Consider the following 16,964-nt stretch of genomic DNA (forward strand, 5'->3'; position numbering starts at 1 on the left):
ATTGAACTATTCCTTGAGCTTGATTCAACAATCTCAATTAACTGTTGGGTTACTCTAGCTGTAGTCAATAGTCCTTAATCATGTATTTTATCTCACACTGTTTAACATTTAATAGACCTATTTGCTATCAAACTAAAGATTAAAAGCGCTTTTTTTTTTCTTTTGAACACTGGTCCTTCAATGCTGTTTGATCCTGAAAAGTCATAAGATATTGTACCTCAGAGCATGAGTGTAGTATAGTTAAAGGATCAGACCTGCTAATGTGGTGTTGTCTGTACTTAATGTCCCTATCTCCAATCACTTCCTTTTTGACTCTGGAAACAGGAACTATTCAAAATAGTCTTCAAACAGATTTTCAGTAAAAGCCATTCTGGTAATTACTCATATTATTGGACCCTGATTTTTCTGAAGAATAAAACCCAACAAAATCTCTTCACATAGTACACACCACCTTAAAAGCATCCTGCCTTAACAAATACCAATTCTTAAACGACAGTATCACTCCAAGAAATCACTTGGAAAATATCATCATCTTACTGAACAGATCTGCTTTTAGAGAGTATTAAGGTAAATGCTTGCTTATGTTAGAGTTCAGTTTTTACTGCTCTTAACTGCTGTTAACCCAGCAAAACTAACACAAGTCTGCTCATTCTGAGGAGTCCCACCCCTGTTCCTGTAGCAATAGTAGTATTAACAAAGCTCTCTTTGCTCCACCAAAATTTCGATTTTTGTTACATCTGTAGAGTTCCACTAAACACCATCATCATTTACCAAAAACAACTAGGCTGTTCAAGTATAAACAAGGGCAAAATAAATGTTACTCACAATGAACATCTGAAAGAAAAAAGGGACTGCAAAGGGAAAAAAAAAAAAGGCAGTGAAAGATTTAATGAGCTCAAGCTATTTAACTTATCAAAGAGAAGGAGTGAAGATCTGAAAGTACCTACCCAGGAAACAAAATTTCAATAATGTAAGCAGCTGATAAGCATGTAGTAAGCAAATGTAGAAGTGGGAAAAAAATAAGCAAACAAACAAACAAACAAAAAGCATCAACATAACAGAAGGTAGAGACTAAACAAACTTAGACTGAGACCTGAAGAATCCTAATTACCTTAAATCTGAGAAAAGTTTGATTACTCTTCTGAAATATTTCTTTAAGTACAAATTATTACCAAACTTAAAGCAGAAATCCTAAATCTGTATTACACAGACAGGCCATTCATTTACTCACTATCTTCCTTCTGGCATTAAAGGTATAAGGTGTCTTAACCTGTCTTTCCTGACTGCTTGTTCATACACAAATGAGTCTCACTACTTTTCATGAATGCAGAACATCCAGTGCCTTGTTTGTAATTTCTTCTTTTAAGTAATTTCAGCAGTTTCATGAGCAACAACACTACCTCCGAAAAAACATCTCTAACTAGCAAATTCCCTGAGCAAGAGACCTGAACTAGCTTCAGAAAATTAGTGAAAAAGAGTCATGTTGATATGATGTTACCTATGATGAGCTGCGCACACTGAAACAAAATGAGAAAAGTTAACTAACAGGCTTTGAAACATGGAATGAGTTCGTGGTATTATCTGGAAAGTGATAGAGCATAACAAAGAGAACAAAATCATATGCACCTTTGTGTACATCCCATATTACACTAAGGGTACTTGCCTACACACCCTAGGAACCAGCCCTAACTAAGCCAGCCTGAACAAAGAAAGAGTTAACAATGATTTTAGTGTGCTGCCATAATGAGGAAAAAGGCATAATGTTGAACGAATATATTTAAGCCCAAAATTGTACGAAAAAGTACATTAGATGCCTTAAAAATTACCAATTTTTTATTTCATAGTTCAGAACCTTATTAGTGAAAATTATTTTTAGCTTGAAAAAATAATAATCATAGTTTATTTTATATTTGCAATTATCTGGATTAAGATGCAGGAAAATATTTGGAACTTCTTACCAAATTTTTAAAATGTTTCATATTTGGATCTGAATGATTAAATGTGTGCATAGGAAAATTCCTTTTTGAACTGCTTTCATATTTGAACTCCAACATCTTTAAGAAGGGGTGGAAGTAATTATTTCTGTTCTGATAATCTTGAGAAAAAATGGCAGTAGAACCAAAAATGGCAGAGTGAAGAGCATTTTAAGATTCACAGAAATACTCACTTATCCAAGGAAATTCATTGTAGCTGATCTAAACCGCATGCTCCATTTCAAATGGCTTATAAGATATCAGAGAATGGCACTTGGTAAGACAAAAGCATTTTGAAGTCTTAAAAAAAACAGCTACCAGAGATACAAATGTAACAAAGCTCTTTGAAACTAGTAAAAGCCTCAAGTACAAGCTCATTTAGACATGAATCTATTCTTCTGGAAACCAACTTCCAAATATGACACGTTTCCAGAGCAGTAACTAGTATACAACATAATTATGTTGAAAATAAAAAGAAGCATTTGATTATGAGTTGTTTCATAAGAACGTCTGTAGACACAGATTTGCAGTGGCAACAGAAAAGATTTCTATTAAAACCAACAATCAAAATACTATCTAGATTTTAAAAAGCAACCATGAAGCTGCAGAATTATTCACTAAACAGTAGTGCAGGCTTAATATTTATCTTTCTTACAACATCTATTTTCAACAATGGCTACAAATACAGACAAAATATTATTTAAACTGGTATCTGAGATAACTACAATTCTTACAGCTTTCAGTTCTGACACCCAGACTGGTGCCTCATATAAGAAAAGCAAACACAATCTTAACATTCTAGGACTTTGAGAATATTAGTTCACTATAGAATGCTCAATAAGGAGATGTCCACATTCACGTGCAGTAAAACACACTTGAAGCTTAGCAACTGCCCATATTGATAGTCCATACATCTAGTATGACAGGAGCATGATGTCTGAGATGCTTAATCAAAATAATCCAGCTATATAATTTTTAACTCTATCATCTGTGCCCGCTCAGTTCATCCATTTCAGGTTTCTACATACATCTGAGTTCACTAGTTGTGCCAGAAACAAGTGCAAAATTACTTTTATCGTGTTTTAACTCCATTTATGTACAGATGCAATAAATCTTATCAATACACCTGTCCTCACAATCCTCTAAATTACTTCCAAGCCCAATACATTCTAAAAAAACTGGATAAACAGAATATCTTGGGCAGAAACAGAGGGAAAGAAAACGTACTTTTCACTATTTCGTCAGTCAATAGCTTAAAGAAGTCATTCTTTCAAAACATGAACCACCATCTCAGAGTAGTGATAATAAAATAATCACAATAGTAATGGCAAAGGGGAAAGATAATAATTATAACTTTATTGACTTGAATTTCTCTCCCTCTCTGTATCTACACATATAAAAAGAGTTTAAAGGGCTTCTTAGCAGTATAATTAAACAAAAAAACCCAAGCAACTAAATACCTTTTATAATTAAATATACATTATAGCAGCTCAACAAGTATGTTCTTATGTAGTTCAGCTTGGAAGTGAAAGGCCAGATCTCCATGTTTTCATCTGAGGTCTTGCTTGCAGTCACAGCAAATGCTAAATCAGTAAAGTAACTCAAAGTATTCAGTGAGAAACACAACTTCGGGAAGGGAGGGGAGGTAAGGCAGTAAAAAATATAGATGGTGTCTACAAACGTAAAATATGGTAGCTATATAGATTTGGATTTTTCATTAACATAATTAATAATTTCAGTGACCAATAATCCCAACAGGGGTCTTGATCATTTTAAATACAGGATATGCTGAAATCATAAACCCAGCTTTTCTTTGAAAGCTTCTGAGGAGTAGTTGCTCGGGCACTGTTTTAATATTGACCTGACAGAAAAAGAAACCTAGAAAATGTAGACCTGGGCTGCTCAGTCTCATCCATGAAATCCCCGTTAAATCCATACACAGCAGCTAGAGAATTACAGGCGTCTTTTTCAAAAATATTATCCCATGATCAGCCTTTGAACAAGAGGCATATAGGGTATACCTAACTAAGTAAACAAAATTAGGTAAGAAAAAATCTATAAAATATTCAAAAAATAGCTCAATTTTGTATTTGCCTAATTTTCAAGTCCTTTGCAAAATGGAAACAGACTAGTGGAACCATTTTTGGTTGAGTCTCTCATCTCTACCCCAAAGAGTTATGAAAAATGCACTTTCATTGACAATGCAGGAAGGTAGAGGTCCTACCCTTTAACTCTTTTACATTCCAAATCATCATGTGCAGCAAGTAATGCAAGTGCTTTAGTAAATGGGTATTGGCATCTTTGTAAGGAAACTATTTGTTTTTGACAGCAGGGTAATACCTGGTCTATGAGCATCTTGCTATTGCCTCCACATTCACTGCACCATAAAGACCAAAGCAATCTCTAATCTAGGTATCCCATGCAGTAGAGTGTTTAAAACATTATTAGCATAGCAACAAAAAATGTGAACCACTAAAAGCTACTGAATATTCAGTGCTATATGAAAAACTGGCGTTTGTTCCTGTTAAAAAATGTGCTGATGTTTTTTAAAACATAGAGCAATGCTCGACACCTTTCATACAGGATTGCACACCCAATTCTAGACTTCACAAAACAAAAGACTTATCACAAACGTTCCTAAACCTCCTGACATCTTCAGAAATTCAGACAAAAGACGCTCTTCTCGATTGTTCATCCTAGTAAATCTCAGACACTAGATTTCAGTGTAGACAAATGCCAAAGGAAAAAAAAATTAATCAAACAATTAAAACAACCTACTAAATTTCACTATATAACAAAGAAGGAACAGTCTGTGTTACATAATTTACAAAAACAGCAAGACATTATCATAAATCCTGCTGACAAAGGAGGAGCTGTAGTTCTTTGGTATTGGGATCATTACACTACAGAGGCAGCAAAACAAATGGAAGAAATGTGCTACTTTAAAATGTCCTAGTTTTTTCACACAAAAGCTGTAAAGTTATTTCTATAGCATGAAATTCCATACAACACGTACGCAAATTATGATGAAATCAGATTAGAGAAAATGCCAGAACTCACAAGCCAAATAATGGGACACCCTACAATGGTAAGGTGCTCCCAACTTCCTAAAACAAGTAGCTGTGTCCTATGGTGACTCTTGGCATCCAGCCTGTGTTAAAGCCCTATCAACATAAATACTGCCTTCTTTGCATGCACAGCAGACCTTAATGAACATCACTTTCAACAATACAAAGTACCTTCTCTCCACTGTGGACATTTGGTGGTATATAATATTGTCATCTTGATACAGAAAGTTAAGCAGTTAAGCCCCTTAGAGTTCAAAATACCCCATAAAATCTACAAACCATTACTGCCATCAAAAATGGACTAAATGAATTAATATTTCAGAAATTCATTAAAAATTAAGAATACTCATTTTTACAACTTCCTAAGTTTAGCAGAATATGTTCTTCTGCCAAATCGTTTCACATCATTTAAGGAGGAGATTGTTATTCCCAGGAAAATATTGTTAGCTTTAGAACTGAACCACAATTTCTTATGTCTTCTTTCAAAAAAAAAAAATGGATTGCATGTATCTTACAAATTCTTGTAATCGGAATTAACCCTACCAGCACCAAGATAAATTATCTCGTATTTAGAGCACTGTTATAATATCTGAAATATTTTATTAAATATAAGAAAATTTTCATCATTTATTGAAATGTTCTGCGGCAATCCCTGGAAAATGCTATTTAACCACCACGATAAAGCTTAATTCTGGAACTCATGAATTTCTGTGATTTGACTGTGAACAAACTGCCATGTTTTCTAACCCATTTTCCAGCACTACAACTTTAAATTCTTAACTCTGAGAAATCCAGCTCTAGACCAAATGCTTCTGACAGAAGTTATCATTCTTCATCCCAATAGTGATAGTGAAAATAAAAATAACAGGCTAGAAGCCAATCTTTCAACTTGGTATCTACACCCCTCCCTCCACGAAGCCTTCTATTCACATCATCGATAAAATTCCAAATGCTGCCTTCTCTAAAAGCCTCTTTTGGTTATTTTGCAGCCTCACAAATAAGGCAGCCCTCTCTTGCCCATTATTAACCACTTCTCTCACTTATAACATCTTAAATCCTTCCCCAGATGTGAATGCCCTCTCCCTAACTACCACTCCCCATTTAGTTCACGCCGCCTGTGGCTGCTGCGTGGTCTCCAGGGTGCACTGTTAGGGTAGTCGGGTTCTGCTCTGCTTTCATTGCCCATTATGTACCCAGACAACAGTGCACAGAAGATGAAGATTGCAGAAGCAAGCACTTACAGAAGTAGCCGCGTACGAGAGATTCTTAGGCATGGATAAAAAAAAGGGGAAGAGGGGTTACGGACACTAATCCCACTTTATCCAACAATCATCTGAAATTAGTATTACATGTATTGTAGATAGAGCTAGTGGAAGAACAAAATATTAGTATGTCAGTTAAAGAGTAGGTACATGGAAAAAGCATATGCACAAAAATAGTCTTCGGATCATTTCCAATGCTCTGTCTGCAAAATCAGTAAAGCCATCAATTATTTTTTTACACTGAAAAGATACCAACTTCTACAGATTGTTGAAGATCTGAAGTACTGCTACATACTTAGTGTGACAAAAGTTTCCAGATAATGAAAACATACTTTAAGGATACAGTGAACTTTGGTTTTCCTATATAATTTTGTCCACCTACATAACTTTCGGGTCTTGTTCTGAATGGCTGTTATATTTACTTCTTTCCACAAAAGAGGGGTATTTCAGGCAGAGGGGATGGAAACACATGCCTTTAGAATTCTAGAAGATCAAACCCAAAGTAACTAGCTGTAGCAAAACCCAGCTTGCTCTGCTTTAGCCAGACTGAAGGCAACCACAGAAAGAAAACAAGAGAGATTTTTTTTCTTTCCCTCGTCCCTCCCCTTTAGAAGTACTAACAACTTTTCTAGTTTAGCCACAGAAGGAGGAAAGTGATAATCCCTTTGAAATTCAGCACTTAACACCTATACGGTAGGTGATAATTGCTGCATTCCAAGAGGATTAGCACAGTGGAACCCAGTTTACAGTGAAGTCAGACCATTCTGAACAGAGTGAAGTTTTGCTAAAACCATGCCCATCCAGGGAAATTTTGAGTTTCCCACTGTTTCTGGGTAGACAAGGATCTTGTTGCTTCAGATGTGTTTCACTCACATCTGCAAAAAGCTGCTGAAGAAATCAACTGCTGTTTAAAATAGATTTAATACTAATATTAATAACAATAAGTAATATTATTAATAATAATGAATATTAATAATAATATATAATAATTATATATTAACTATAATAAAAATAATAATATTTTGAGCTCTAAGGGGCTTAACTGCTTAACTTTCTGTATCAAGATGACAATATTATATACCACCAAATTAATAATAATAAAATTCTTAGAGAAGTGCAAACTAGTATAATTTTATTGACATCGCCTGTGACAAGTGCACAGGTTATTAAAGCCTAGTTTTTCTTCCAGACAGTGCAATATTTCCATCATCATTTGGCAGGACTGTTGTAAACTAGGTCCTCACAGTAAAACAGTAGTCAGTAATTTAATACTGTATCAGAACCCAGAGGTTCAAGTGACACTGACTGATCCTGCACAGCTATAGGAGGTGCTTTCTGTACTAACATTATGCCATTAATGGGAAAAAAAAGTCCCAAAGGAAGCAAGAGGCATGAGTGATGTAAGTCCACTCAAAAAAGCAGAATAATTTAGGGCTTTCACTCCACCAACAGACTTAGGCTCGACCTAAGTTTCAGGGTTCCACTGTGCAGCACCTCCCAGGGAGTAGAGGATGCTCTGTAACAAGTGGGTTTCCTCTCCCTGAACAAGCCAAGATATGAAGGCCATGGAGGATGGTGCACAGTCACATCTCAGTTTCTCTGTCAGCAGAACATGGCCAGAGGGAGCATCCAAAGGCTGAAATCAACCATCTACCTCAGCCAGCCACCCCACTTGTTTTGCAATACACAGTAGGCCAGCTAAAAGAGTTAGTAAAGCAGATTTCCAAGAGAGGAAAGTGGTTTCCATTGTATTCATACATTTTTCTTTCCAAGATTTTACTTCTTTCTTCATTAGAGCTGACCTCCCCTCTTGTTTCCTCCTTTCAAACAAAGTGTTAAAACCACTGCGTAATCCACAGTTCATCTCCCAGGCCAGGACCTGGGCACTGCTTTTAGGTTGCAGGAAAATTTCATGGCACACAGGATGATAATACATAAAATTGAAGGCGCGGTTTCCACCCCTCCTTCCACCACCATCACTCCTTTCTGTCTCCATTGCCCATTCACTTGTAAAAGCACAACTGCTGATGAAAACACGGGATGAACTGTTTTCCCAAAACAGATGAGGATTAATAAATATAATAATGAAAGTGAAGTAGGGGAGTGGAGGGAGGGAGGGGGAGAAGAAGGGGGGAAGTAGACAGCATTTTCAACCTAGACCTGATCCTGTGCCGAAAATGGTCACACACTGCTGTACAGGAATGCGGTCGTGGTGCCTGGAGGAAACAGAAGAGAGACAAAATTATCTAAACCAGTCCTGCTATCAAAGAAGGCTGTAAATCACAGCCTTACCTCTATAGAAGGAATATAAACAACAGAGACTTTTATCTGTTTAAGGAACCACTTTTCTGATTCCTTTACCTATCATATTTATGTGATACATTTATTAACACATCACCTACTAATATATGGATTTATTTAACACTTGTTTTTCATTAACTTTCAAGTTGCTGTTACTTCCTCTGTGTAAGAATGCTCCAGATATTGATCTCTGCAGAAGAACAACCCCTAGCCAAATGATATTTCTTTGAAAGGAGAAAAAAGTATTAGGAAAGGCTTAGTGTGTTACACTTGTTTATGTTTAAATATATTTATATACAAACATGTGAATATATTACTTCTTTAACTTTTCTCTTAAATTTGTAAAGTATGCTTCAAGTTTCCTTGTTTCCCAGCCACATATTGGTAACAAAAGGAGCCTAAACTGAGAAAAGCTGACGGCCGTAAATGTCAAGATTATTCCCTCCTTATTACTGATACTCTTTTCCACAGAGCCCTCAGATCCTCTGATCATCATATATGGCAAGTGAGCACTTAGGAACAATGTCAAAGAAACTATTTCAACATCCAGACAACTTTTAAAAACAGACAACTCTTAAAGTGAAGATAACTCCCAACAGCCAAGTAGATTAAAAATGGTGACTGAAGACAGAATTTTCTCCCAGGCAAATTGCCAATTTTTTTTTAAAGGTAAACTCCAGCTTTTAATTAGCATGAACACTCCTCCCTATGAGCATTGCCACTGCCTGGATCCTCTTAAAAAGGAATAAAAATGGCATCCCACGACTGTGCTATGGAGCTCAGATTTCCAGCAAGCACAACAGAGAAATTACATACCACTGCCTATAAGCAAAGCCACTGAAGTTGAACACTGGTATAACCAAAGGGAAAGAAATTTTTAAAAGGCAAACAATGCCACAGTCAAGTGAATATAGAGTGAAGTAGGGGTAAAGAAAACACATTTAAGCCCGGCTACCACTTTTGCTAATGGTAGTTTTTAGTAGTGACTCCTTCTTCTGGTTCTGTAAATTAAATTTTCTACTAAGAAAGCTAAATCAAGGATGATTAATATCTTCTGATTTAACTTCCCTTCCTCTCACAGTTCAAAATTAAGTGAAAGTTATCCTCAGCCTGGCCTGTCATGGTGGGCAACGGTCCAAATCAAGAAAACTGGGTCAAGCATCTTTTAAAGCCAGTTATTATATGCTTTAGCAAGCATAATTATCTGTTTGTTTATAATACAATACTGTATTATCACACAAGATTTTAAATAATATTTTTTTCTAAGTGGAAAATTAACATGATAATAATGAAAACAATATATATCCGCTTGTTTAAAGTAATGTATATGAGACAATTATCTTTTTTTCCAATTTATATGTCCACTGCACCATTTTATAATTATTAGAAGATACTTCAGGGCATATGTTGTGCTGGTGTACAGCGACTTCTCTGGTGGCTGAAATCATTCAGCCTGTGGACTCATGAATCACAAAGCACCCACGGCTTAGCAAATCCTTGTATGACACATGTCATGTCGTATCTCATTGCTTCAACGCAACCCTTGCGCTCCTACCATTTCACCAGTAGCCAAGCACTTAAGTACAGATGGGCCAAGCATCACTGACATCACACATCCCCTGAATGCATCCCTGCTCCCACCCCCACCTACCAAAAGCACGAAGCATTTTTCGCTGGGCTTAGGATGAGCGTTTATAGTTGGTTCCAGCGTATTTGCAGGGTGTCTGAATTTTGTTCCAGGAGGGCTGTGCAGATTTAGTATTTCCCAGCAGTCTTTGGTAGGTGTTTAAAACCACCTCAAGTTAGCCAAGCAAGTCATTTGCATGGCAAGAGTACCAAGGAGTTCCTACATCAGACATTCCTGGGAGGTGCCTGCCCAATAGCAGTGGATACAACCAGCTCTCTAATCACTGCTGAAATCATTGATAGCGCTGTCTATCCACACTATGACAGACAAAAGCTGAAATGTATTAAACATAGCAATCCATCATCCCGCAGATGGGTAGCAGGAGCCAACAGAGTTCAGAGGGAGCGACTCCCGCTGCTAACAATGGCTGAAGTACTGACAGTTCGCTACTCCTCCTTGCTCCTAAGCGAGCTCTTCTCCCAGCTTCCCAAGAGCGACAAATGAACAACCAGTCCACTGAAGAAGAAGGATTTAAATGCTGTAGAGTGTTGATAGCTATTATTCCAACTCAGAATGTCTACAAACAAGCTTAATGAGACATCAGTTCTCTTCTTTAAAAAAAAGGAAAAAGGTTGTTACGTTAAGGAATTGTGAATTCAAATAAAATAAGAACCCAAAAACCCCCCCACCAAACTCAAAATTGTTAGGTGTGTAAATCTCATCTGAATATATGAGAAGCTGATGAGCTAAATATCTTGCACCAGCAGCTGGCAGCTGGAGACAAGCTACAAACAACAGTGCTCCAAATTAAGAAGTAATTTATGTGGAATACATCATTATTTTAACATGAAGGATACAAAGCTTTAAAGGGGAGAGGAATGACTAGCAGACTTTTAAAGATAAATAAGTCCAGAACAAAGTAATGCTATTTATGAAAGTTGATTTTTCTTTCCTGACTTATTTCTTGTAGGACACATGAGTCACACAATATAGCCAAAGGAAAAACTGCAACTGCTAACACCACATTAGTAAAGTATAAAAGGGAAAGACACTTTTCTTAGCATTTCAGCCTTGTCATTTCCAATTTTCTGCTCTTTGGACATGCTTGTATTCAAATTCTGGAACATCTATTCAGCATATCAATCCTAATTAGACAATCTGGGTCTGGAAAGGATGAGAGCTGGGTCATTTGCATAATTTAATCATAAATACTCAGTGATACATATTTCCAAATGCATTTGTACAATTATCTTTTCATCCTTGGGGCAATGGTATTAATATGATTAGGCAATATTTCTGGAAAAAACAGACAAGTATGCACTCTTTTTAACTGCAGCTTAGGGCGATATGAAAAATTAATTAATTTCTGAAGAAAATCAATTTCTGTACGTGACCACATTAGACATTGCTAAACCAAGACACAGAGTCCTTTCTCAATCAGAACATTTTATCATTCTTTTCCAAATTCTGACTGTTATATGAACATTTCAATAATAAAATTGTTAGATTATTTAAATTATCTTAATGCATAGGCATGGAAAAGTGACTATTTCTTTTTTACGTTATCCTGACAGACATGATGTATTAAAATATGTATTGTTTGACCAGTCAATAGGAAACCTTAGCATTTGGTCTGAACTCATCTTATGTGATCTTTTATTAATGCACATTATACCTATTGAATTCAAGGACAGCAGGAAATAATTCAGCTCTGAAAACCGCAGCTGAAAAAAAATAGACCCATGCTAACCTAAAGTATTTTAAAATTACTATAAGGTCGCTTCCTTGTTTGTTTTGCTGCAGAGAATTAGATAAGGTGTTCCTTCAACAGAAGCACACATATTACAAAAATGTTGTGACATATGTGGGATACAGCCAAGCACCCAGGTGGCTAATCTCATTTTTAGAAGAAAGATACTGCTTTGTATGTTAATTGGTGCAAAAAAAAAAAATTACATTTATGTTTTTATATGTACCATCTTTATTTCTTCTCAATCAACAGAAAAAGTAGAAATTACTGCATGCAAATGTTCGATATTCATTTAATTTGCATGAAGGTGCTTGAACAATTTTTTTATTCTAACAAGCTCATTTTTCATGCGTTTTGTCTTTCATCCTAATCTAGCATCTGTCATTCCTTTTTGAAGTTATTATCGGCCCAATTCCCTCTTGGACATGGTTGCTGGGTGACCGGTATCTTAGCACCCACTTTGACAGGAACAGATGTGAATCTGATCAAGAGATTTCCCATGAGTACCTGAAATCACAAACAACTTTCGGGAAAAACAAACAGCCTTGCTGTCACCGTCCCTCTCTCACCCTCCTTTCCATCCCTTCCCCCATCCCCCCAAAAAAGAGTACGAGAAAGTTGAGGCAGAGTTACCCAGCGTCATTGAAATGCATTATTATTTGGCAGGTGAGTTCCTCGAACACCTTCTAGCCATTTCTGCCTTCAAACAGCAACTCTCAGTCTTAAGTTTTAATAACCACCCTTTGAATCCTTCCAAAGACGACTGTTCATTTCTAAGGTCACCATCTTCCAAACATTCTCACATTGAACTTGTTTTCGTCACATGAATGCTCTCATTTAAATCAATGGGATTACTCGGGTAAGCAAATTTCACATGCACACAAGCACCCAGCAGTTGTTTTATAACACCTAACTCACAGTTTGATTACAAATAATGTTCTTTGATCGCTCCTACACTTGGTTGCTGCTATCTGCAAAACTCCAGCTTATGAAAACTCAAGTACCAATACTGCTAACATTTAAGGACCTGCATAATTTTATTCCTCTAAATCACCCTACCGACACGCTATAGGCAACAAGACTTCTTTGCCTTCCCAGGCACTAATCTAAACACAGCCTTACTAAGCGAAGGGAAAGGACACAGTTGTGACCCAAAGACTGAAAATTTGATCATACATATGTAAACTTGTAAGGTTGCATGTGACTAACACCAGATAAATTTGCTTTAACATGCTGTCAAACAGCCTTTCACTTCTGCCTCTTCACTATGCTACTCTTCAGCATGTTCCCAACCCTATAGCCTCAGGGCTCTTGTCCCTACTGCTTCTGCTAGGGTTAGCAACTGCTTCCACTAAGAATCCTCTATATCTAAAGTTTCCACAATGCCTAATAAAATAGGGTTTCCATGAAGAATTGCAGATTTTCATCTTCATTTTCTCCAAAATCCAGAGAGGTGTGTGAGGAGAAGAAAATAAATAGAAGAAGAGGAAAGGGAAAGGAAGAGTTTAAATTTTCAAAGATCTGAATTTGTTCCTTCATTCTGAGTTGTTGTTCTATGAATCAAAAAGATAACAAAGGATTTTTTTCCTCTCTGGTTTAGATGCAAAGAAAATTTAAGACAAACATTTCAATCACAATGAAGGATGATCTTAAAGATTTCCCTTATTTACTACCAAAATCAGAAACCAGCCAAAACATTTTACTGATAAGCCAAAAGCCTTAGACTAGACTCATCTATACTTATTCTGGATACAGCAAAATTAATGCATCTTCTACCCAACTTATGAACAACAGAACTGCAAAGGAAAAGCCAAGCACATATGAAAAATGTTTAAGCCCCTAAATGCAACTGGACTTCCCTACCTTCCATTAAAAATCAGGTGGGAACAAAACCATTCTCTGTGTCTTGGAAAAAAATGTCCCCTTCTACCCACTTAGGATATCAACATCACATAGCAGTCAAACCTGTTGATGGTATCAACAAAGCTGAATTGCTAAAAGCATAAGGCTGACTTAGAGAAAGACAAAAAAAAAGAGCTTAGGGATCAATATGACCACTTTGAGGTGAATTAGAAAGGGACATGATGTACACATTTATAATAAATACATAATAGTGATAAGTAATCACCATTTAGAAGACCTGCCCTTCACTCTGTCAGTCAAAGATGATGCCCTACAATGATGCAGGGCATTTGATTATCCAGACTGGCAAAGTCATGAAAGGCTTAATACAATCTGTATGGAAAAATTCACTAGTATGAAAAACAACCAACCAGAGTAAGTAAGTATCTTCTTACTTTTTGGTAACATCGTTACACCCATTTGTCCCCTACCAATCCTTTTTTGCCCAAGCAAATAAAAGGAGTACAATCTAGGAACTAGCCTCCTCTCCTACATCCATCCACATTGATGAGCAAAAAGCCTACAGCCAGGGATCATCAGCTGAGCTGTTCACTCGATCTAAAGTGTTAAGATGGTGTTAAAGGGAAAAGCATCTATACTGGACTAGTAGTATCCAAATCTGTCACTCATTCACTAGAAACAGGTAGACCTACGAAGGCACTTAATGCCAGTTTCAGCACTGAAAATACATTTCAGGGATGGGAAAGACTGACTGAGAACAGGAAAAGAAGGTGAAAGCGAAGCCTGGAAGGTTTGCAGAGTCTCTGTGGGATAGTAATTGCTGAGGCAAACTCAAGCTGAACAGAACACTCAGTTTGTTAAATAAATCAAAATGCAAGCTAATTCTAATTTTAATGTAACCCTACAAGTATATGAACTAAGGAACACTTCCCTGTCCTTAGGGCCCCCTATTTCAACTTAGCTGTCATAGTCCAACCTGGCACTACACCAGCAGGAACACTTGGACACCATAAATACCATACCACCTCACCAGGGAAAGGTAAGCACTCACCCTAGGGTATTTAGGTTTCTAGTTCAAACCAAAGTATTGAAAGAGGAAAACCATGGTAGCACCTACTCATCACTTTAATTGATTCCAAGACATGGCATGAACCAAGATTTCCCAAAACCCAAATTTTTAGTCTAATTGAGGGAAAGAGAAAGGTCATTTTGGAGGAAGGAAGAATGGAGTCTTGAGAGTCTTCTTGGAAACTGTCTCACCGGGTAACGCTTGAGCCACAGGTTTTTGAACCTTGAGCCATGTTCCAATTGAACAGCCTAACGACCCATCTGCAGAGCTGCTCTCTTTTCTCCAGCCCATACACAATGTACTGACTACAGTCACTGCCTGCTCTATTTCACATGCAGGAAAACAAAGCCTTACTTACTAAGCCCTGGGAAGAGTTCATGGCTTGAGGATTTAGCCCATACCAAACAAATTCTATAATTGAAACTTTTTATAGCTTAATTATATTGAGAAACCATTAGACATTTTAAAGAATTAGAATACTGAACTGTTAAATATTAGGCATATGACCCATACCTAATGTAAAGTATGTTTCTAAAAATGTCCTCAGAAAAATTTAGAAGAAAAACAGGTGTAGAAGAGAATTCAAATGTGACCCATAAGGCCCCAGAATCTAGAAATGAATTGGGATCAGTTCATTCTTTTCCCATGGGCTAACTTGTATAAATGTAATTCTGTGGTTTCATAAAACCAGGTCAAGTTTTTGTCCCCTGAGGTCCTTGGCACTTTGAAGCATGGCAGCACTTTTTCCTGGCTACAAGTTCAGATCTGCATGCATTCTGGATTTCTGAAAGGAAGCAATTAGCCAAGCTGAAAAGATAGACCCATCCTGTTTAGAGCACACCTTCTACACAGAAAACCACTTATGGGGGTGAAACACAATTTCACAAAACAGTATTTAGAAATAGTTGACTCTGTATTTTTCACCTCTAAAAATTAAATAGTTTTCTCTCATTGGCTGGCACACCAAAGAGCAGATGACCTTATCACATAACTATGCCAGCAGTTTTAACTAACGACATCCTTCTCTCCTTTAATGTCAAAATGTTTTGCTCATGTAGTCATACTTTGGAATACTTCTGACTACATCTATGCTTCACAATGCATTTCATAATTATTATTTTATTACCTCTTATGACATCACTGTATTTTCCTAATCTAAGTAATAAGACATGTAAAATAAGACACAAGACAAAACCACAAAAAGGATCACCAGAAGAGATGAAACCTATACTTGGCAGACCCACATTAGCACAGGCTCAGCAGCAGAGAGCTAAAGGCAATGGAGGCTCCACTCCTTCAATTTACCTGAAAGTGCTGCGTTTTAACACCACATCCCATCCACCGTGTACTAGTCTGAACTTCATTGGAATGAGGCCAGAATGATGATGGGTTGTGTCTGACCACTCAGCTGAGCAACACAAATCCATCCATGTGGGACCACACGCCTTCTGGGTCGACTAAACAGATTCAAAGAGCAGAGGAAGGGTAACAAAGAAATTGTTCAGGGTCTTTGAACACACTGCCTTCTCAGTGTGCAAACCTGACATCTACATACTATGGAGGTGGGCTGCTGCTTCTCAAGACAAATTCCACCCTTTGAGTCACTCTATTGAGATGAGATAATGCCAGAGAAGCTCTGAACAGTAAAATCTGTTGAAGGTTTATTGATTCTTAGCCATGTCCCACCTGTTGTACCTTGAGGTGGCCTTAAGCCAATCCAACAGCTGTGGCTGTACCCAAACATGTCGACTAAAAACCTCACTGATGCCCTGCCCAGGAAATATTATGACTCCTCCCTTACATGATTTGCATGTACGCTCCTGAAACAGATATATGCTAGTAAATTAGTATTTCTAATACATTTTTCTCATAGTTTCTCAAAAATGTATTTTATACATAGCTATACTTTAAACTGTAACTTACTGTAGCATGAGCTTCGTTTTCTATTACTGACATTTTTAACATCATATTTCAGCAGCAAACTAATTTCAAGGAGAGTCAGTAGAATCACAAGCCATCTATAATATCCAGTAATGTAAGACATAATATTT

The 16,964-nt window shown here is 36.9% G+C and overlaps 1 protein-coding gene across 1 annotated transcript in view; it reads right to left on the minus strand.

The window, feature by feature from the left end:
- The window catches only part of DACH1 (dachshund family transcription factor 1), a 341,631-nt gene extending 325,376 nt beyond the window's left edge, over positions 1–16,255 (minus strand). Inside the window, exon 1 of the mRNA XM_018071320.2 lies at positions 16,219–16,255. The gene's annotated coding sequence lies outside the window, so the exon portion shown is untranslated. The remainder of the gene's footprint in view (positions 1–16,218) is intronic.
- Positions 16,256–16,964: the final 709 nt, after the last annotated feature.

Source organism: Manacus vitellinus, unplaced genomic scaffold (assembly GCF_001715985.3).
Source record: "Manacus vitellinus isolate BGI_N305 unplaced genomic scaffold, ASM171598v3 scaffold_2_pilon, whole genome shotgun sequence".
Classification (NCBI taxonomy): domain Eukaryota; kingdom Metazoa; phylum Chordata; class Aves; order Passeriformes; family Pipridae; genus Manacus; species Manacus vitellinus.